A 23,881-nucleotide genomic window follows, 5' to 3' on the forward strand; every position below is an offset into this window, starting at 1 on the left:
CTGCGTCGCGCAGACAGATCGCTCAGGCTCGGGATTGGAAACTCTGAGGAGAATACTCTTCAGGCCTCACCCCTGGCAAGGCGGGCGCCGGACTTTGAGCGGCCAGATTCTAGTTCCCCGGGTTGCTTTGGCCCAGGGCGGGAGATCCTTCTTGGCCCGGGGCTACGGAACCCGCGGCGACTGTGTCTTTGACCCTGCCCCTGTCTGAGCACACACTGAGCTGGGAGAGGTTGGAGCTGCCAGGCCCGGGCGGGGGCCGCCTGGGCCTGAGGCTGGGGTACCTCTGTGGAGCCTGCTCCGAGCAGAGTGTGGCAGGGATCAGAGAGGCTGGGTTCGTGGCTGCTTGAGCCCAGGGCCGCGGAGCCTGCGGGGACCGCGAGCTGAGGCCAGCCACAAGTGAAACTTGCGACGAGGGGCAGCGGGACTCTGTCTCCTGGAACAGTTTTGACCCGGAGCTGGAGAGCCCGCGGGAAGTGTGTCTTAGACTCTGCTCCCAGGGGAGCGTACACCGAGCAGGGAGAGTTTGGTGCGGCCAGGCTTGGGCACCTAGCAGGGAGAGTCTGGTGCAGCCAGGCTTGGGCTCCCGGGACGGCACTGACCTGGGATTGGGGAACCCGCGGCGGTTGCCCTGAGGAGCCTGCTCCTAGCAGAAAGTGGCGGGGATCTGAGAGACCGGCTCCTGGCTCCCAAAGCGGCTCTGGCTCACGGTTGGGGATCCTACAGGGACTGCTTTTTGTTCCGGGTCCTGCTGGGTGCTGCGGGGGCCTGGAGGGCAGAGTGGAGCTGCCTCCTGTGCCCAGAGCAGGCTAAGGGTCCCGCCGGTGTGGTATCGCGACACCCCAACTGCAGCTGGGGCCAAGGAGAGTAGCCGCCCACGCCTGGAACAGGACCAGCAACCCGACGGCAGGGTAGCCAAGTCAACCCACTTGGAGTAGAGGCCGTGAAGAGCTGCCGTCTGACCCTGCAAGGTAGGCAGTCCTGCGTCCCACTGGCAGGACAGGCTCGGCAGCCGGCCAGTGTAGTGGACGAGTAGCATCGAGGCAGTCACGTCACACTGGTTGGAGTGGGGGTTGAACAGAGCCGCCGCCAGCATCCGGAAGGAGCCCAGAGACCCGTTGGAGAGGCAGTTAGGTACCCCCACTGGGAGTGGGGGTTGAGCAGAACTGCCGCCCAGGCCCGCAGGGTGGGCAGATCTGAGACCCACCGGCGGATCAGGCTTGGAGGCCGACCAGCGTGGTAGACACGTCACATCAATTGGAGTAGGGGTGGAGAAGAGCTGCTGCCCACGTCCGGATCAGGACCAACGATCCGAGGACGTGGTAGGAACGTCACCGCAATTGGAGTGGGGGCAGAGTAGAGCAGCCACCCGTGCCCGCAGGGCGGGCAGACCTACGACCAACCAGCGTAGTATATAGATCACCCTGATTAGAGGAGGTTCCCAGCCACTACCCGCCCTACAAGAGAGATATCCCAAATATACAAGAGCAACAAAAATAAACAGGGGGAAAAATTTCAAAAACACAACAGTTTCACGAAGCAGAAAGAAACGCAAGCAACATGAAAAGACAAGGAAAGAAAGGACCACAAGCAATGCAGGTCAACTCAACCCTAGAAGAGGTAATAGCTGCAACAGATGGAATGTCAGATAAAGAGTTCAGGATATACATGCTTCAGATGATCTGGACTCTCAAGGAAGACATGAGACAGCAAAATCAGACAATGAAAGATCACATTGACAAGGAACTACAGAAACAAATCCAGGAAGTAAAAGATCAATTTCACAGGGAGTTAGAAGTAATAAAGAACAAACAAATAGAAATCCTAGAAATGCAGGAAGCAATAAACCAACTTAAAACCTCAATTGACAATACTACCAGCAGAATAGATCACTTAGAAGATAGAACATCAGACAATGAAGACAAAGTATTTCAACTTGAGAAGAACATAGACAGTTCAGCAAGACTGCTAAGAAACCATGAGCAGAACATCCAAGAGATATGGGATAACATTAAAAGGCCAAACTTAAGAGTCATTGGGATACAGGAGGGCACAGAGCTCCAAACCAGAGGAATGAACAATCTATTCAATGAAATAATACGAGAAAACTTCCCAGACTTGAAGAATGAAACAGAATCCCATATCCTAGAAGCCTACAGGATGCCAAAAGTGCAAAATCATAAGAGATCCACACCTAGACACATTATAATGAAGATGCCCAACATACAGAATAAGGAGAGAATTTTAAAAGCTACAAGAGAAAGAAAGCAGATTACATTTAGGGGCAAACCAATCAGGATAACAGCTGATCTCTCAACACAGACTCTGAAAGCTAGAAGATCCTGGAATAACATATTTCAAACACTGAAAGAAAATGGGCTCCAACCAAGAATCGTGTATCCAGCGAAATTAAGCTTCAGGATGGAAGATGAAATTAAAACCTTTCACGATAAACAAAAGTTAAAAGAATTCGCAGCTAGAAAACCATCTCTTCAAAAAATCCTTGGCAAAACATTACAGGAAGAGGAAACTGAAAATAACATTGAAAACCATCAGTGGGAGGTAGGACAGTAAAGGGGGGAAAGTAACCAAAGAGGAAAACTAATCAGGTTTAGTAACATAAATAAACAAATATGACTGGAGGAACAAACCTAATCTCAATAATAACCCTAAATGTTAATGGCTTAAACTCACCAATTAAGAGACACAGGCTAGTCGAATGGATCACAAAACAAGATCCAACAATATGTTGCCTACAGGAGACGCATTTGATAGGAAAAGATATACATAGACTGAAGGGGAAAGGCTGGGAAAAATCATTCCACTCATATGGACTGCGGAAACAAGCAGGAGTGTCCATACTCATATCAAACAAAATAGATTTCAAGCCAAAATTAATCAAAAAGGATAAAGAGGGACACTGCATACTGCTCAAGGGAACCATACACCAACAAGACATAACAATCATAAATATATATGCCCCAAACAATGGTGCAGCTACGTTCATCAAGCAAACTCTTCTCAAGTACAAGAGTCTAATAGACCACCATACAATAATCATGGGAGACTTCAACACACCTCTCTCACCACTGGACAGATCTTCCAAACAAAAGTTAAATAAGGAAACTATAGATCTCAACAAAACAATTAACAACCTAGACTTAATTGACATATATAGAATATACCACCCAACATCAAGTAGTTACACATTTTTCTCAGCAGCACATGGATCCTTCACAAAAATAGATCATATATTATGTCACAGGGCAACTCTTAGACAATATAAAGGAGTAGAAATAATACCATGCATCCTATCTGATCATAATGGAATGAAACTGAAAATCAACGATAAAAGAAGGAAGGAAAAATCATGCACCACGTGGAGAATGAACAATAGGTTACTGAATGACCAATGGGTCATAGAAGACATCAAGGAGGAAATTAAAAAATTCTTAGAGATAAATGAAAACACTGACACAACATATCGGAATCTATGGGACACATTGAAAGCAGTTTTAAGAGGAAAATTCATTGCTTGGAGTTCATTCCTTAAAAAAAGAAAAAACCAACAAATAAATGATCTCATACTTCATCTCAAAATCCTAGAAAAAGAAGAGCAAAATAACAGCAAAAGAAGTAGAAGGCAAGAAATAATTAAAATCAGAGCTGAAATTAATGAAATTGAAACAAAAGAAACAATTGAAAAAATTGACAAAACCAAAAGTTGGTTCTTTGAAAAAATAAATAAAATTGACAGACCCTTAGCCATGCTAACGAAGAGAAGAAGAGAGAGAACCCAAATTACTAGCATACGGGATGAAAAAGGCAATATCACAACAGACACTTCAGAAATACAGAAGATAATCAGAAATTACTTTGAATCCTTATACTCCAATAAAATAGAAGATAGTGAAGGCATCGATAAATTTCTTAAGTCATATGATCTGCCCAGGTTGAGTCAGGAAGATATAGACAACCTAAACAGACCAATAACAATAGAGGAAATAGAAGAAACCATCAAAAGACTACCAACTAAGAAAAGCCCAGGACCGGATGGGTATACAGCAGAATTTTACAAAACCTTTAAAGAGGAACTAACACCAATACTTTTCAAGCTATTTCAGGAAATAGAAAAAGAGGGAGAACTTCCAAATACATTCTACGAGGCCAACATCACCCTGATGCCTAAACCAGACAGAGACACTTCAAAGAAAGAAAACTACAGACCTATATCTCTAATGAACCTAGATGCAAAAATCCTCAATAAAATTCTGGCGAATCGGATTCAAAAACATATCAAAAAAATTATACACCATGATCAAGTAGGATTCATCCCTGGGATGCAAGGCTGGTTCAATATACGGAAATCAATAAATGTTATTCACCACATCAATAGACTTAAAAATAAGAACCATATGATCATCTCGATAGATGCAGAAAAGGCATTCGACAAAGTACAGCATCCCTTTATGTTCAAAACTCTAGAAAAATTAGGGATAACAGGATCATTCCTCAACATTGTTAAAGCAATCTATGATAAGCCACAGGCCAGCATCATCCTGAATGGAGAAAAATTGAAGGCATTCCCTCTAAGATCTGGTACAAGACAGGGATGCCCTCTCTCACCACTTCTGTTCAACATAGTCCTCGAAACACTGGCCAGAGCAATTAGACAGACGAAAGAAATTAAAGGCATAAAAATAGGAAAAGAAGAACTTAAAGTATCACTATTTGCAGACGATATGATTCTATACCTAACAGACCCAAAAGGGTCTACAAAGAAACTATTAGAGTTAATAAATGAATTCAGCAAAGTGGCGGGATATAAAATCAACACGCATAAATCAAATGCATTCCTGTATATCAGCGACAAATCCTCTGAAACAGAAATGAGGACAACTACTCCATTCACAATATCCCCCCAAAAAATAAAATACCTGGGAATCAATCTAACAAAAGAGGTGAAAGACCTATACAATGAAAACTACAGAACCCTAAAAAGAGACATAGAAGAAGACCTCAGAAGATGGAAAAATATACCCTGCTCATGGATAGGCAGAACTAACATCATCAAAATGGCGATATTACCAAAAGTTCTCTATAAGTTCAATGCTATCCCAATCAAAATCCCAACAGCATTTCTTGTAGAAATAGATAAAACAATCAGGAAATTCATATGGAATAATAAAAGACCCAGAATAGCAAAAACAATGCTAAGCAGGAAGTGTGAATCAGGCGGTATAGCGATACCAGACTTCAAACTATACTACAGAGCAATAGTAACAAAAACAGCATGGTACTGGTACCAAAACAGGCGAGTGGACCAATGGTACAGAATAGAAGACACAGTAACCAATCCGCAAAACTACAACTATCTTATATTTGATAAAGGGGCTAAAAGCATGCAATGGAGGAAGGATAGCATCTTCAACAAATGGTGCTGGGAAAACTGGAAATCCATTTGCATCAAAATGAAACTGAATCCCTTTCTCTCGCCATGCACAAAAGTTAACTCAAAATGGATCAAGGAGCTCGATATTAAATCAGAGACACGGCGTCTGATAGAAGAAAAAGTCGGCTATGATCTACATACTGTGGGGTCAGGCCCTAAATTCCTCAATAGGACACCCATAGCGCAAGAGTTAACAACCAGAATCAACAAATGGGACTTACTCAAACTAAGAAGTTTTCTCTCAACAAAAGAAACAATAAGAGAGATAAACAGGGAGCCTACATCCTGGGAACAAATCTTTACCCCACACACTTCAGATAGAGCCCTAATATCCAGAGTATACAAAGAACTCAAAAAATTAGATAACAAGATAACAAATAACCCAATCAACAAATGGGCCAAGGACCTGAACAGACACTTCTCAGAGGAGGACACACAATCAATCAACAAGTACATGAAAAAATGCTCAACATCGCTAGCAGTCAGAGAAATGCAAATCAAAACCACCCTAAGATACCATCTCACTCCAGTAAGATTGGCAGCCATTAAGAAATCCAACAACAACAAGTGCTGGCGAGGATGCGGGGAAATGGGTACACTTGTTCATTGTTGGTGGGACTGCAAAATGGTGCAGCCAATTTGGAAAGCAGTATGGAGATTTCTTGGAAAGTTGGGAATGGAACCACCATTTGACCCAGCTATTCCCCTCCTCGGTCTATTCCCTAAAGACCTAACAAGAGCATGCTACAGGGACACTGCTACATCGATGTTCATAGCAGCACAATTCACGATAGCAAGATTGTGGAACCAACCTAGAAGCCCTTCAATAGATGAATGGATTAAAAAAATGTGGCATTTATACACAATGGAGTATTACTCTGCAATAAGAAATGACAAAATCATAGAATTTGGAGGGAAATGGATGGCATTAGAGCAGATTATGCTAAGTGAAGCTAGCCAATCCTTAAAAAACAAATGTCAAATGTCTTCTTTGATATAAGGGGAGTAACCAAGGACAGGGTAGAGACGAAGAGCTGGAGAAGAAGAATAACATTAAACAGGGATGATAGGCGGGAGGGAAAGTGAGAGTTAAGGGAAATTGCATGGAACTGGAAGGTGAGCCTCAGGGTTATACACAATTACATATAAGAGGAAAGGAGGAGTAGGAGAAAAATTATATAAGTGGAAGAAACGATTTATAGTAGAGGGGATGGAGAGAGAGTAGGGGAGAGGAGGGGAGGAGAGGGGTGAGGGGACAGTGGAGAATGGGATAGACAGCAGAATACATCAGTCACTAGAAAGGCAATTTGTAAATCAATGGAAATGTAACTGATGTGACACAGCAATCTGTATACGGGGTAAAAATGGGAGTTCATAACCCACTTGAATCAATCTGTGAAATATGGTATAATAAGAACTATGTAATGTTTTGAACAACCAACAATAAAATAATTAAAAAAAAAAACACTTGAAAAACTAGGGATAGCAGGAACATACCTCAACATTGTAGGAGCTATATATGCTAAACCCAAAGCCAACATTATTCTAAATGGAGAAAATTTTACAGTATTCCCTCTAAAAATTGGAACAAGACAGGGAAGCCCTCTTTTACCACTTCTATTCAACATCGTCTTTGAAACTCTATCCAGAGCAATTAGACAGAAGAAAGAAATTAAAGGGATACGAATAGGAAAAGAACTCAAACTATGACTATTTGCCAATGACATGATTCTATACTTAGAAGAGCCAAAAAATTCCACCTGAAAACTTCTAAAACTCATAAATGAATTCAGCAAACTAGCAGGTTATAAAATAAATACCCATAAGTCAAATGTGTTCCTATAAATCAGTGAGGAGTCTACTGAAAGAGAAATTAGGAAAATTACCTCTTTCGCAATAGCTAAGAAACAAACAAAAAAAAACTTGGGAATCAATCTAACAAAAGAGGTAAAAGACTTCTTCAATGAAAATTACAGAGCACTAAATACAGAAATTGAAGACGACCTTAAAAGATGGAAAAACTTCCCATACTCCTGGATAGGCAGAATTAATGTTGTCAAATTGGCCAAACTACCAAAAGTGTTATACAGATTTAATGCACTTCCAATTAAAATTCCAATGATATTCTTCATAGAACTAGAAAAAGCAATCCTGAAATTCATTTGGAAAAATTGAAAACCCAGAATAGCCAAAACAATCTTTAGCAAGAAGAGTGAAACAGGAGGCATCACAATACCAGACCTTAAACTGAACTACAGAGCCATGGTAATAAAAACAGCATGGTACTGGAACCAAAATGGACAAGTAGACAAATGGTACAAAACAGAAGACACCAAGACAAACTCACATAAATACAGTTATCTCATTCTAGACAAAGGTGCCAAAAACAATCACTGGAGATAGCCTGTTCAATAAATGGTGATGGGAAAATTGGAAATCCACATGTAACAAAATGAAACTTAACCCCTATCTTTCACCCTGCACAAAACTCAACTCAAAGTGCATCAAAGACTTAGGCACTAGACCAGAGACTCTGCACCTAATAGAAGCAAAAGTAGGTCCAAATCTTTATCATGTCAGCTTAAAATCTGACTTCCTTAAAAAGACTCCTAAAGTGCAAGAAGTAAAATCAAGAATCAATAAATGGGATGGATTCAGACTAAAAAGCTTCTCCTCATTAAAGGAAACTATCAATAACATGAAGAGAGAGCCTACAGAATGGGAGAAAATATTTATCACATTCACCTCAGACAGAGCATTAATCTCCAAGATATATAAAGAACTCAAAAAACTTAACACCAAAAAAACAAATAACCCAATCAATAAATGGGCTAATAAACTGAACAGATACTTCACAGAAGAAATATAATCAATCAACAAATATATGAAAAATGTCCAACATCTTTAGCAATTATAGAAATGCAAATCAAACTACTCTAAGATTTTATCTCACTCCAGTCAGAATGGCAGTTATTAAGAATACAAGCAACAATATGTGTTGGTGAGGATGTGGGGAAAACACACATTCATACATTACTGGAGGGATTGAAAATTGGTACAACCACTTTGGAAAGCAGTACGGAGATTACTCAGAACGAACCATTATTTGACCCAGCTATCCCATTTCTCAGTTTATACCCAAAGGACTTAAAATCAGCATTCTACAGTGATGTAGCCACATCAATAGTTATAGCAGCCCAATTCACAATAGGTAAACTATGTAACCAATCTAGGTGCCCTTCAACAGGTAAATGGATAAAATAAATGTGATATATTATATATGTGTGATGGAATATTACTCAGCCTTAAAGAAGAATGAAATTATGGCATCGGCCAGTAAATGGATGGAGCTGGAGAATATCATGCTAAGGGAAATAAGCCAATCCCCCCAAATTAAAAGCCAAATGTTTTCTCTGATATACAGATGCTAATTCACAATGGGGGGGTGGTCAGGGAGGGCGATGGGAAGAATAGAGTTACTGTAGATTAGGGAGTAGGGAGTGAAGGGAGGGTTATGAGGGTAGGAAGGATAGTAGAATGAATCAGACATTATTACCATATATACATATATAACTATATGACCAGTGTGATTCTACATCATGTACAACCAGAAGATTTGACAAATTGTACTCCATTATATATGATGTGTTAAAGTGCATTCTACTGTCACATATAACTAAAACACATTTTTTTAAAAATTAAAAAGTGCTATGGCTGTGGCTCAATGGTTAAGCACCCCTGGGTTCAATCCCCTACCCAAAAATTAAATAAACAAACAAAAAAATAAAGGGAAGATAAATATAGGTAGATTATATGCAAACAAAAGGAATTTGTGCATCTGTGGGTGTTGGTATCCACAGTGGTCTTGAAATCAATCCTCTTCTGATAAGAGGATTGTGTGTCTAAAAATATTTAATACTCAAGTGTCCTCCGAGAAAAAAACATACTTGCTGTGACTAGAAGCAGGAGTAAGGGGGTGGGGGGGGCAGGGAGGAGAAAATATCTTTTGATATTTATAAACACCTTAGGACTACACCAGAGTTTATGCTAGAGAGGACTCTAGGAGGGAAAGGCTGATCAGAGGAACCAATCAGGTGATTAGAGGGCGGGACTTTCTACCCCACCCCCATTCTCCAGGAAGGGGCTGGAAATTGAGCCCAGTAGCTCTCTGCATCTGTCTGTTCATCTATATCCTTTATAAAATCCTTTTATAATTAATCAATAAATGTAAGTAGAAGTGTCCCTGAATTCTGTGAGTTGTCTAAGCAAATTATCAATCCTTAGGATGAAGTTCTAGAAGCTCCAATTTATAGCCAGTCAGTCAGAAACACAGGACAATACCCTGGCATCAGAAGTGGGAGAAGCTGGTAGAGAACCTTTAGCCTGGGGGGTCTATGCTAACACCAAATAGAAGGCGATTTGCAATAAATTGTAGAACATCCAGTAGGTGTGTGCAGAGACTGGAGAACTACTTGGTGTAGACAATCACACATTTAGTGTCAGAAGTGTTCTGTGAGCACTTATTTTAACTACCTCTTAAAAAAGCTATCTCCCAATTCACAATAGCTAAACAGTGGAATTCATCTAGATGCCCTTCATAGATGAATGGATAAAGAAAAGTAGTATATATACACAACAGAATATTATTCAATATTAAAAAAATAAAATCATGGCATTTGCAGGTAAATGGATAGAGTTGGAGAAAATAATGCTAAGTGAAGTTAGCCAATCCCAAAAAACCAAATGCTGAATGTTTTCTGTGATGTAAGGAGGTTGATTCATAATAGGGTTGTGGGGAAGCATGAGAAGATTAGATGAATTCTAGATAGGGAAAGGGGTGGGATCCGAAGGGAGGGGGGAATGGGGGTAGAAAAGATGGTGGAATGAGATGGACATCGTTACCCTAAGTACATGTATGAAGACAGGAATGGTGTGAATATACTTTGTATACAAACAGAGATAAGAAAAATTGTGCTATATATGTGTAATATGAATTGTAATGCATTCTGCTGTCATATATTAACAAATTAGAATAAAAAAATCCTATCTCCACATTTTGAAATACTTGGGGTTAGAGCTTCAACTTATGAATTTGGGGGGATACAACTCAGCTTGTAATAGACTGTCACACTGTTGGTAAAAGACTTGGGAAAAACAGGCCTTATACAGTGCTGTTCAGAATATAAATCTGGGCAACCTCTATGAACAGTAATTTATCAGTATCAAATTTAATGAAGCTGGGCATGGTAATGGTCCCAGTTACTCAAGGGGTTGAGACAGAAGAATCACTTAAGCCTACAAGTTCAGGGCCAGCCTGGACAATACAAGACCCCATTTCTTAAGATGTTTTATTTTATTTTAATATTTATTTATTTTAGTTCTCGGCAGACACAACATCTTTGTTTGTATGTGGTGCTGAGGATCGAACCCGGGTCGCACGCATACCAGGCGAGTGCGCTACCGCTTGAGTCACATCCCCAGCCCATGATGTTTTATTTTTTTAATTAGCATATGCTTCACAAGGAAGGCATATTAATTGACAATAAGCACATTAATATGCTTAACATAAGATACTCAACACCACACAAGAAGAGTCAAAAGTAAGGTCAATTTCAGAACTTAGAAGGTAGTAATATTAAGGTAATATTTAGCAGGCTAGGCTTACTATACATGTCCATCTGCAAACATGTACTTAAAAAAGGATAGTCCCCTTTATATAAAATATATGTAAATATAAGTAAACATATTTTATACAAAATATACATATATACTACTGGGGCTGTAGCTCAGTGATAAAGTGCTTGCCTAGTATGGGTTTAATCCCCCAGCACCACAAAAACAAGCAAACTAACTAAAAACAACAAAAGGAATTACTTTTAAAGCCAAAGGAATAAAATAAAGTAGATGAAATATAAATTCGACTTTGACAAGACAATGAAAAGAACAGAAGCAATCTGTTTTGCGAATACTCACTCGTATCATTTTTACTTAAAAAAAAAAAAAAAAAAGAATCAGCCCCCTAACAGATGTAAGAAATGGAAAGGTAGGACTGGGGTTATGGCTCAGGGGTAGAGCTCTCGCCTCACACATGCAAGGTCCTGGGTTCGATCCTCAGTACCACATAAAAATAAATAAATAAATAAATAAACAAACAAATAAATAAATAAATAAAAGTTATTGTGTACAACTACAAAAAGAAAAAAGAAATAGAAAGGTATTTTCCTTAGATCTTTCCTCATTTCTCTTTTCTTTCCACTCAAGTTAAAAGTTTACTTTAAAAAAACGTAATACCCAATCCTCTGCATTTGTAATATCAGCTGTATCCTTATCCTATTGATCAAACACTAGACTGATTCCAGAGCTTTTGTTCCCAGCCTCACTGGCAATATGTGGAAGGACACATATACTCCAGACTCTTCTGTCAGAATCACAGAGGGGCCACAAGGATGAGTTGCTTGGGAAGCACCTTCAGATACAAAGTAAATTTGGCCAGGTCTAGAGTTGCCTCGTCACAAGACTTGAAAGGTTCCTAGAAGGATCTACGCTCCAAGGTATGTCCAAGAGAGAAAAACAGAGGGAATGAGCAGGAAAGAAAGGAAACAAACAAACAAAAAATATTCACACTGGCTCTGATTGGTTCTTACAGTTTCAATGACAAGTTTGAGTAGGGATCAGCATACCTATTGAAGGTCAATAATCATGCTATCTGGGGTAATTGGATGATGGGGTCTAGCTATAGTCCATGGGCGACATTCAAGAAAGCCAACCCTGCATCACCACTCTCCTTGGGGTGTCTCAGACAAACTCATACCAGCTCAGACTCTCACTTCTGCAAAGGAGGCAATGGCTGCAGGGGACCTTGCTCACCACAGCTTTCCCACTATGCCTGACAGTTATTTTCCCCTTGTGGGAACCAATCAGGGCTAGTATGAATTTCTTTGTGTCTTCTTTCTTTTCTTATGCTAGGGTCTTACCTGGCCTCAGAAGTACTTCTAGAAAAGAAGTGTGTGATCTAAGGCAAGGGTTGAGGAAATGGCATTTTAAATGGTGCCACGCACTGATCCTTGTCAGGACTGAGGACATACAGAAGGAACAAACATTGGTGTCCCTATTTCTCTGTGCATCTGCCATCTGTAATGACATGTGGGTAACATCTGGAAAGATATTTTCTGACTGTCTTTTATATTAAAGATTTTTTTAAAAATAATCATCCTATGGCAAAAAAATATATTTTTTCCTTCCATGCTTTAGTGGAGGTGTAAAATAAATGCAGCTCTTAGGTCAGCATTAACACATTTTCAAAGTAAAGCCCAGATAAAACCTTATTCCTTTAAGACAACCACATAGTAATGCACCTGGTCAAGTGAGCTTGGGTGAAGAAAAAGGTCCATCACTTACAGGGAAGACAATGAGAAAACAGACTGCATCTCAGGCACATGTGGGATGGGATGAAGCTCTGAAATAGTAGCCTTGTGGTGTTGACACAGTTTGCTGCTCCTGGGTCACTGGCCCACTTGAGCAACAGGAGGATCTTCTGTATATGCAGCCTCAGAAAAAGGAAAGATGAAGCAGAATGACACAATCAGAGAGACACTTGTTGGTGTTGGAGATTCAAAGGGCTAGTCCCTGGAGAGCTGCCAAAAGTTGCAAATAATTTACAAGTAAGACTCCCCCTGAACAATGTAACACAGGCCCTCTTCAGATAGTTTTGGGGAAAACAAGCAGGAATTCACTCTTCTAGGCAGAGGTCAGGAGCGGGATAGGAGCCTTAACATGAGTCTAGCAGCTGGCAGGAGGAACAATCAAGGAACCATGGAGAAAGACAAATGGACTCAGGAGAGCACCGGAATAGGAAGGAGGGCTATTAGGGACCCATAAGAACTCAAGTCCCAAAGACAACTTGAACAACTAGTTGTCAGAGTGGAGAGAACGCAACTTGTGCCTCAATAACACATAAGGACCATTAGTTGAGAAACAACTCCAGGATAACTTCTGAATATATCAAGATGAAATTTCTACCACCTTAACAGAATGTAGGCTCATGAAAGAGACCAAAGTACATCCCCACAATAGAATAACAGTACTTGCATACAGAAGCTTCATGTGGCAATTTATACACAGTACCAAAATCTGGTTCACATCTAGACACACAAAACATCAGCCGAGCAAGAGAGGGCAAATGATGTTCAACAAAGTAGGAAGCCAGGAGAGGGCCTCCCTTCTTTGTAGAATGTGTACTTGATGACATGCAGTATTAAAATTTCAGGTCACAACAGCACTAAACTGTTAAAAACTCTTAAAGAACCCTATTCCACTTTGAAGGTAAGAAATCATAGGTTTCACCATGACATTTGAAGGTACATATTTATCTTTTCTGAGACTCACAGGACCAGTCATCAATTCTTCAAAAATGGCTTTTGCCCTATTCTCCCTGCCTCCTCCCAGGACTCCAATTATAGACATGTCAGACCTCACAGGGCATCTCCTGTGTCTATTTCCCATCATTTTATCACCCCAGGCTTCAATCTGAATATTTCCTGGATAGTCTGAAGCTGCGCCTTTTCCACTGTTAAATATATCCACTAAGTTAATGTTAGTTATTGCATTTTTTAATCCCTAGAATTAATATTTTACAAGATATTTTGCCCATCTTAATAGTTTAGTTTTCTGCAGGAATTCTCAATCCTGTCTGTTATCTCCAGCAACACAGTCTGTTTCATTACTTAAAAATCTGTGTCTGATAACTCCAACATCAGGAATCCTGGGCAGCTTGCTTACACTGCGTGTTTTTCTTTCATATTATCATAGCTCCTCCTGGGCCTGAGTACTTTGTGTGCCAATACATCTAAAACTGGAAAAAAATATGAGGCCTTGGATGATTTCTTCTCCTCTAGAGAGAAAACAGCATTAGCATTCCAATGACATCCTAAGTCATGACCACAATTGAAAAAAAATAAAAACTGAGTACAGACCTGACAGGTTCAATCTGAAGATTCCAGTTGACTCCTATTCCTCAAGGTCCTAACCTGAAATGCAGGCAGTTCATCAGGCATCTATATTGGTAAAGCCTGGACACCAAGCTCTGTCTGCCTTAGCAGAATGAGGCAATCAAACTGCTACCCAGCTTCCCAGGCAACTGCTTCAAAATGTACAGCTGATCCCAGCAATAACATAGCCCCAAACGTTTTCCAGACTCACTTTCTGATGTTGCTATGTTGTCCAGGATTTGGTGTGCTAAGTTTTTATCACCTTGTTAATTCATCAGTGTCTAGAGGATGACATTTAAAATTTCCTTACTTCTGGGTCTGCAGATGTCAAACTTGGTTTTTACCTCTTTGAAATTTATTTTGTCTTCATTCTTGTTTTCAGTGGGTAGAGATTTCTTGTGGCATGCACCAAAGGTCACACTGTCTTCTGGTTTCTGTCACTATTGTAGACAAGTCTATGAGTTTATCTAAAGTCTCTTGTCATTTTTGTCTGGCTGATTTCAATAAGCTCTATTTTAATTTCTATCACTTCACTATGATACAATTTTTTATTTACCCCACCAGAGTGTCATTAAGTTTCTTGTCTCTATGGGCTGATGTACCACAGGTTCTGAAAAATTCTCAGTCATTACTTCTTAAATTACTGCCTCTGCTTTATTGTCTTTTTTCTTCTGAGACTTGAATTAGTTTGTGTTAGACCTTCTTAGCTAGCCATGCTCTCTCTCAACCTCTCTTCCACCTTTTTGCTTCTATAAGCTGGATTCTATATAATTTTTATCTACCTGCCTTCCTATTTAACTAACTTATCTTTAGCTCTTATCTGCTGTTAAGCATGTCCATTGTACTTCTTAATTTTACTCACTATCTCTCAGTTCTAAGATTTCAATTGTGTTCTTTTTATAATTTGCTGTTTACTTTAAATAATTTTTCACTGAATAATCCATATTAAAATTTTCATGCTTGGCTTTATTTCTTTCATCATAATCATGAAGGGAGGCCCTCTCCTGGCTGCCTGCTGTGTATATCATTTGTCCCCCTCTTTCTCAGCTGATGTTTTGTGTGTCTGGATGTGAACCAGATGTTTTGTATTGTATATAAATTACCACATGAAGCTTCTGTATACAAGTACTGTCATTCTATTGTGGGGATGCACTTTGGTCTACATTCTGTTAAGGTGGTAGAAATTTTATCTTGATGTATTCAGAAGTTATCCTGGAGTTGTTTCTTGTACCTAGGTCACCGTGCACATGTACCAGCATATCTGAAGGATGGACTACTAGAAATTATGAAAATACTGAAACAAAAGATCTACACATTTACATCTGATAATTATAATATCTTGTGTTTTTGTGATTCTGTTTCCATTATCTTTTGTTCCTGCTGGTTCTGGCTCATGATGTCTTGTTTCTTTGTATGCTTTGTTATATTTGACCATCTTTGGACAATGTACTTGGGATATTACTTTGATGCATAGGATAATCAAGTCTTCTTTTAGAAACACATTGTCAATTGGCTTCCACTAGTAACTGTCTGGAAGAAATACCAATATAAAACTATCTTAATTCATATTCAGACTTCACATTCTCATGAACCAGAGGAAGCTGTACTATAAACACTGAAGGGAAATGGAATACTTCCCAGTTCAAAATGGGAGAAGATTTGGTTCAAATGACCTAGAAATAGAAATCTTGTCTGAATTTCTTTTCACTGAATAACACATCTTGGGTATTACTATGAATGTGTACTTAGAAATATAAAAAATGAAAAAGTAAATATAGAAATTTCTAGTATATAAAGAGCTTCCTCCATTCTTTTTCCTTTGGAGGGGGTGGGGGTTAGGGAAAAAGGTCTTAATATATTATTGCTCAGGCTAGCCTTAAACTCCCAGGATCAAGTGATCCTTCTGCCTTAACCTCCTAAGTACTGGGAACAATAGGCACATGCCACCATGCCTGATCTCATTCTTTTCCACATATGCATGTACCACTTTTTGCTTAACTAATTTCCTTTTTTGAAGTGTATTTAGATCATCCTTAATTATTTGCTAGTACAAACAATACTACAATGAATACTCTTGTACCTAGGTCACTGTGCACATGTACCAGCATATCTGAAAGATGGACTACTAGAAATTATGATACTGAAACAAAAGATCTATACATTTATAATATTGATAGATATGGCCAAACTTCCTTCCATAGAGGCTGTACTTATTTGCACAATAAATCATGAGTAATTTTCTACATAGGTAAATAGCATTTGAACACATTTTGTTTTCTAAATTTTTAACTGAAGAATCAGTATAAATGGTATGGCTCAAGGAATGTTTACAAAGCAAACACACTCATAACTATAATCCATAACAAGAAAAACACATTGGCAGCACCCTCAGGAAATCCCCTCAATAAAACCAACTATTACTATGTTACTACTACACCAAGTGTTTTAACAGCTTTATCTAGGTATAACTTATGGACCACACGAATTCTTTCAGTTGTCTTAAAAAAAAATTTATCCCACCGAATTCCCCAGGAATGTCACTGTTCCCATGAAAACCACAAAATACACTGTCATGAAGTGGATTATATTTTACACAAATTTTAATCTGTAATTGGTGTGAAAGCTTAACCAAAGATACTTCAGTTTCATATAAATCATAAGTATGGCTTAAAATGTCATAAAATTTTTAAAAAACAATAAATGTCTAGATTTATATGTAAATTATATCACAAATAATTATACAATATAATCTGTGCCTGACCTAACAAGATTTCAATATACTATAAAATTTCATATAACAAAAAATTTCTGAATCTATTTAAAATCAACAGGGCTAATAATCCTACCAAACTGACTCTTTCCAGAAAACAACTGTAAACTCTGGTTAACACAAAGAGCAACTACCTAAGGATGATACGAAGGTCAACCAAAGCAGGGGGTTCTAGAAGGGAGGAAGGGCAGGAGGGGGGAGTTCCACCTTTATAGCTTCTAGCCCTGGCCCACACCATGTGGAACAGCTAAAACATCTATAGAAAGCCACTCTTGATAGCTGGAAAAACAAAATACAGAGATTGAGGTTGCTATGGTTTGGATATGGCTTCAGTATGTCCCTCAAAAAGTTTATGTACTGGAAGTTTGGTCCCTGGGATGGTGGTGCTGGAAGGTGGTAGAACCATTAAGAGGTAGGGCCTAGTGCAAGGTGATCAGATAGATCACTGTGGGAGCTGCTCTCAAAAAGAACTAATGTATTTGTCTTTGTGAGACCCCAATTAGTTCCCACAAGAGTGAATTGTTTAAAAAGAGTAAGCCTTACTTGTTTAATCTCTCTGGTTTCCTTTATCACCACTGATCTCTCTTGTACCTTTTCCCACCACTGTGATGCTTATTCACCCTAAGTCCTTTACCAGAGATAGGACCAATGGGGCCAACTAATTTTGGACTTTCAGCCTCCAAATTATGAACTAAATAAACCTCTTATCTTTATAAAGTATCCAGCCTATGGTATTTTGTTAAAGCAACTGAGAATAGGCTAATACAAAAGCAAACAGAGCAATTAAAAAATGAGGGAAGAATCCTAGAAAGGGGAGACCCAGAGAGAGAAAGCCCCAAATCCTGTGAATAAATTTTCCTCAAATGACTACTGAACTATCCATGGGTGGAACAGCCTCTAAGTAGCTCGACTAAGAATAAAAGTAGTGAAATGAGATGTGAGCTGCTACCCAATAGGCAGTTTTCAGTTTGAGTCCAATCTAGCATCAACTGCATCAACTAAAACACAAAAATCTGTTCTATTCAGTGGAATACAGTAGAACCCATATTTGCTATAACATTAAGGTAACAATATCTGGCATATAATTCAAAATTATTCACAGAAATGAAATACTGGGGAAAACTAGTACATTCTCAAGAGAAATACAATCAGAGTCCAATCCCAAGATCACCCAGATATTGCAGTCAGTTGCCTTAAAAATTCCATACCATACTAACTATACCCAAGGATGCAAAGGAAATGATCTCTAAATTAATATGCATATAGAAATCTCAGCCAAATGAGAATTATAGAACTGAAAATATATATCTGAAATTGAAAATTCACATGAAAGCTTAATAGCATATTAGAGATGGCAGAGGAAAGAGGCAGTGAACCTAGAGAATAGAAATCATCAAGTCTTTGGCTGGGAATGTGCTTCAGTGATAGAGCACTTGCCTACCATGCACCAAGCTCTGTGTTCGACTCTCAGCACAGCAAAAACAAAAAGAAAACAAGACACATCTCAGAGACTGATGAGACAATTTGCAAAAGCCCAACATACATCCCAGGAGAGAGAGAGAAATATGCACAAAAAATAGACTGAAGAACAAATAGCAAAAAGTTCTCCAAATATGATGAAAATAAAAAATGTACAGAATAAAGAAAATCAGTATACTCAACTTAGGATAAATTCATATAAAATCACACTAAAGCACATCATAGTCAAACTAATGAAAAACTAAAAATAAAAAGAAAATCTTGAAAGCAGCCAGAGAAAGACAGTATATGATATACATAGAAATGACAATGCAAAAGATGCTGACCTGTCATCAGAAACAATGGACCCCAAAAGACACTGTAACCACCACTAAAATGTTGGTGTCAAACTATAGTTCTATACAACAAAAATATCCCTTGAGAATAAGGTAAAATAAATATACTTTCAAATTAAAATAATTAAAAGAAATACCAGGATGCCTATTCTTAAAAATAAATAAACAAATAGAACCAGATGCAAACTTAGATTTTTCAGGAAGAAATAAATAGTATCTAAACAGACAAATAGCTGAGTAAAATAAGAGGAAAACATTTTAGTTTTGGAAAAATAAACTGCTTAAAGTGTATAACATTATCTTCAGGGCTTATAACATATATAAATATAATACATATTTGAACTGTACCATAAAGCATGGTGGAACACTTGTGGAATATGTTGCTAAAATTTGGGTAATGAATGTCTTTCAAATGTCAATGTGTTAAAGACTTGGTCCCCAAGGTGTATTGAGAGATGGTGGAATCTGGGAAAGGTAAGGCCTTACAGAAGGTCTTTAGGACATAGGAAGCATGTCCTTCAAGATCTCTTCTTCTTCTTTCTCTACTTTTTGGCTCATGATGTGAGCAATTTACTCCACCACACACTTTCACCCTGGCCAGAGACCCAAAGCTGTGAGGCCACTTGATGTTGGACTGGAGCCACCAGAACTGTGAGCCAAAGTAAATCTTTTGCCTTTATGAGTTAATTGCCTTTATGAGTTAACAAAAATAACTGTTTGTTATGATTTGGATGTGAGGTGTCCTCCAAGAGTTCATGTGTGAGACAATGAAAGAAGGTAATGAGCATCTTAACTCAATCAGTGACTCAATCTCCTGATGGCATTAACTGAGTGGTAACTCAATGCAGGTAGGATGTGGCTGGAAGAGGTGGGTCCCTGGGGTATATATTTTGTATCTGGAGAGTGGAGTTCCTCTCTGCTTCTCCATCATCATGTGAGCCACTTCCCTCTGCCACACTCATCTGCCATGATGTTCTTCTGCCTCACCTCAAGCCCTGAGGAAACGGAACTGGCCTTCTATGGACTGAGACTTCTGAAACCATGGGCCCCCAAATAAACTCCCCCGCCCCAAAGTTGTTCTTGTCAGGTCTTTTAATCACAGCAGTAAAAAAGTTGACTAGAACAGTTAAGGTGATGGAAAGATGACTAATACATATGTGAAGTGGTAGAACATGAACTCTACATAGAATGTGAAAAATTAAGTAAACTGTCACCCCAAAATAAAGTTTTAAAAATAGCATGAAGTATAATTTTTTTAAAAAAAGTATATTAAAGATATTCCTGGTGGGTATGGTGGCTCATGCTTGCAATACCAGTGGCTTGGGAGGCTGAAGCAGGAGGATTGCAAGTTCAAAGCCAGGCTCAGCAACTTGGTGAGACCTTGCCTCAAAATAATAAATACATTTTAAAAGGGCTGAGGATGTGGCTTAGTGGTTAAGTGACCCTGGGTTCAATCCCCCATACCAAAAAATAAAAAATAATGATATTCTAATTATCCAAAAAGGATGGATGGAAGAACAGATGGCAAAATCAGAAGCAAAAGGATGACATATTCAGAGTAGTGAAAGAAAAAGAATGCCAACCAAGAATTCTATATCCAGTAAAGCTATCTTTTAAGAATGATAGTGTGATATAACACCAAAGACATGATTCATGCAAGAAATAATTGATAAGGTAGACTTTATTAAAATTAAAAACAACTCTACAAAGCTGTTAAGGAGGGAAACCCTGTCCAGAGCAGGATATTTAGTCAGCATTTCATTGCTGTGATGAAAAGATCTGACAAGAACAATGCACAGAAAGAAAAGTTTACTTTGAGTCACAGTTTCAGAGGTCCAGTCCATGTTTGGGGAACTCTACAGTTCTGGGTCCAAGGTGAGGCAGGAGAATACCATGGTGGAGGAAAGCAGTTCAGTACATGGTAATAAAAAGCAGAGAGAATGCTCTGCTCACCAGGAACTAAATAAAAATCCTAAAGGCATCCACCCAGTGACCTACCTCCTCCAGCCAAACCCTACCTGCCTACAGTTACCCCCCAGGTAATCCATATCAGTGGATTAATCCACTGATTAGGCTATATCTATCTTAACCCAATGATTTCACCTCTGAAAATTCTTACATTGTCTAACACATGAGCTTTTGGGGGATACCTCATTTCTAAACTATAACAGATATTTAAATAGGAAGTCTCTGAGGTGGAGAAGTATCACTTAATCATAAAATCCAGACTGTGACTGTAAACACAGTAGATGGAGATGAGCAGGGAAAAAAAGAACGTCAGATATAAGGTCATAGAAGAGGAGAGGCCAAATTGCTGAATAAGGTGAAATCTACAGAATCTCTCCAGGATGATGGCAGGAGTTGAGACGAAGAGAGCTATTAGGTGCCAAGGTTTTAAGTATATGAACAGTATGACTAATAGACTTGCAAGTAATGAATAGTAGTAGAGCCAAATGGCAGAAGCCTCAAAGGAACATGACCCTTTTCATGATAGAGAGGGAGTACTAGTTGGCTGTACACTATGGAGTATAACCATGTGTTTTGTTTTATTTTGGGTACTGGGGATTAAACCTAGGGCTTTGTCCATGCTAAGCACATGCTCCACCACTAATCTATGAGGGGAGTATGAAAATGAGCAGCCTCTCTATAAAAGTACAATGCTGGGGATGGCCAAAGTTGAGTTGAGGCAGGAAGAGAAAAAAATACTCAGAAAGGTTGTTGTTTTTTATGGAGCAGGAGTTCCAGGGAATATGTTGTAAGAATCTAAGACAGCAAGGATAAGGGGTGGAGTGCAATACAGGAAGGGAGAAGGAAAAAGGATAAAATGCATTGATCTGGGCAGTGATCAAGAAAGAGACTGGAGAGATCATCAGGTTGTCAACACAGTGAGTCCTCATCACAGAATTCTGCTGCAGACTAGAAAACAGACTTTTAAGCAGCATAATAGACCAAGCAGACCATAAAAAAAAATTTCAGCCTTAGCAACATTAAGGACCTTCATACTGTAAGGGTCGTGCAGTGGTGTTACCTAATGCTCAGAATCACTGATTCATGCTAGTGGAAAGGACGCTGTGCAGTGAGCCAAGTGTAGATAGTGGTAGAGGATCACAGCTGGCAAGTGCAGTCTTGGGAGCTGCATGGGGAGTAAGCCATAGGAATGTTACAAGGAAAACCTTTGGGTTCAGAGAGTTTACATGACTTGCCAAGGATCCAGCTGGCAAATGGCAGAGATGACACTCAAAATCCAATCTGTGCCTGTGAATCTATATTTCAAAATAGTAAGTTTTTAAAAAGTTTTATTAAAAATAGAAAAAGAGTCCCCAAACTGTTAAGAGAATGAAAAGACAAGACCCAGAATAGGGAAAAAAAATATTTCAAAAAGGACTGGTATCCAAAATAGACAAAGAACTCTAAAAATTCAGCAATTAAAAAAATCCAACTAAAAAATGAGGAAAACCAGACACCCCACTGAAGACAATATATTGATGGCAGATAAGCAAATGAAAAGATGCTCAACACTAGAGAACACAAATAAAATAACAATGAGATTCCATTACACACTTAACGGCACAAATCCAAAAAAACTAACAATACCCAAATGCTGGGGAGGACTAGGAGCAACAGGTAGTCTCATTCATTCCAGTAGGAAAGCAGAGTTCCTCTCTGAAAGACAGTTGGCAGTTTCTTACAAAACTAAACACACTATTACTTTCTTATCCAACAATCACATACCTGTGTACTTATCCAAATGAGTCAAAAATTAAACTCAAACAAACAAAAATGTCCACATATTTTTTAGCACCTTTATTCATAGTTACCAAAACTTGGATGCAACCAAGTAGCTGAATGGGAAAGTAAACTGATGTATCCACACAATGGAATAGTCTCCTATGCTAAAAAGAAATAAGTTATTGAGCCATAAAAAGACACAGAGGGCTCAGCATGGTGGTGCACATCTGTAATCCCAGTGGCTCAGGAGGCTGAAATAGGATTCCAAGTTCAAAGCCAGCCTCAGCAATGGTGAGGCGCCAAGCAACTCAGTGAGACTCTATCTCTAAATAAAATACAAAACAGGTCTGGAGATGTGGCTCAGTGGTTGACTGCCCCTGAGTTCAATCCCTGTTACCCCTCCACCTCCAAAAAGATACACAGAAACCTAAGGTGCTAAGTGAAAGAAGATAATCTTGGAAGTTTATATACTGCATAATTCCAACTATATGACATGGTGGAAAAGGTAAAACTGTGAAGACAATAAAAAGATTAATGGTTAGGGAGAACCAAAAGATAAACAAGTAGAGCACTAAAGTACTTAGGGTGTTGAAATTATTCTATATGACACCAAATGATGGATACACGCAATTTCATATTTGTCAAAACCCAATAAACATATGGCACCATGGGTAAACCCTAATGTTAACTACATACTTTGTTTAATAATGTGTATGGGGGGGTTTACTAAAACAAGCATACCACACTGGTGAGGAATGCTGATGATGGAAGAAGCTTTGAGGCCAGGTTAGTATGTGGATACTCTCTTGTACTTCCTATTCAATTTTGCTGTGAACCTGAAACTGTTCTGAAAAATAAATCTCATAAACATTAAAAAGAAGGTTAGATAAAATACTGCTTCATTAATGAACCTTGAAAACATTATGCTAAGGGAAAGAAGCCTGTCATAAAAGAACACTAACATTTGATTCAATATTTATGAAATGTCCAGAACAGGCAAATCTATAGGCATAAAAAGAAGGTTTTTGGTTCATGTGTTAAGAAAGCTTGGTCCTCAGTGTGGTGATGTTAAGATGATGGGACTTTCAGAGGTGGATCCTGGTGGGAAGTAATGAAGGTCACACCCTCAGAA

General features: G+C 39.0%; 1 protein-coding gene across 5 annotated transcripts in view; it reads right to left on the reverse strand.

Moving 5' to 3' along the window:
• Window positions 1–23,881, reverse strand: part of NINL (ninein like) — a 191,251-nt gene that overhangs the window by 138,083 nt on the left and 29,287 nt on the right. The window lies entirely within an intron of this gene.

This window comes from Spermophilus citellus (genome assembly GCF_964194105.1).
Source record: "Spermophilus citellus genome assembly, chromosome: 4".
Taxonomy (NCBI): Eukaryota; Metazoa; Chordata; class Mammalia; order Rodentia; family Sciuridae; genus Spermophilus; species Spermophilus citellus.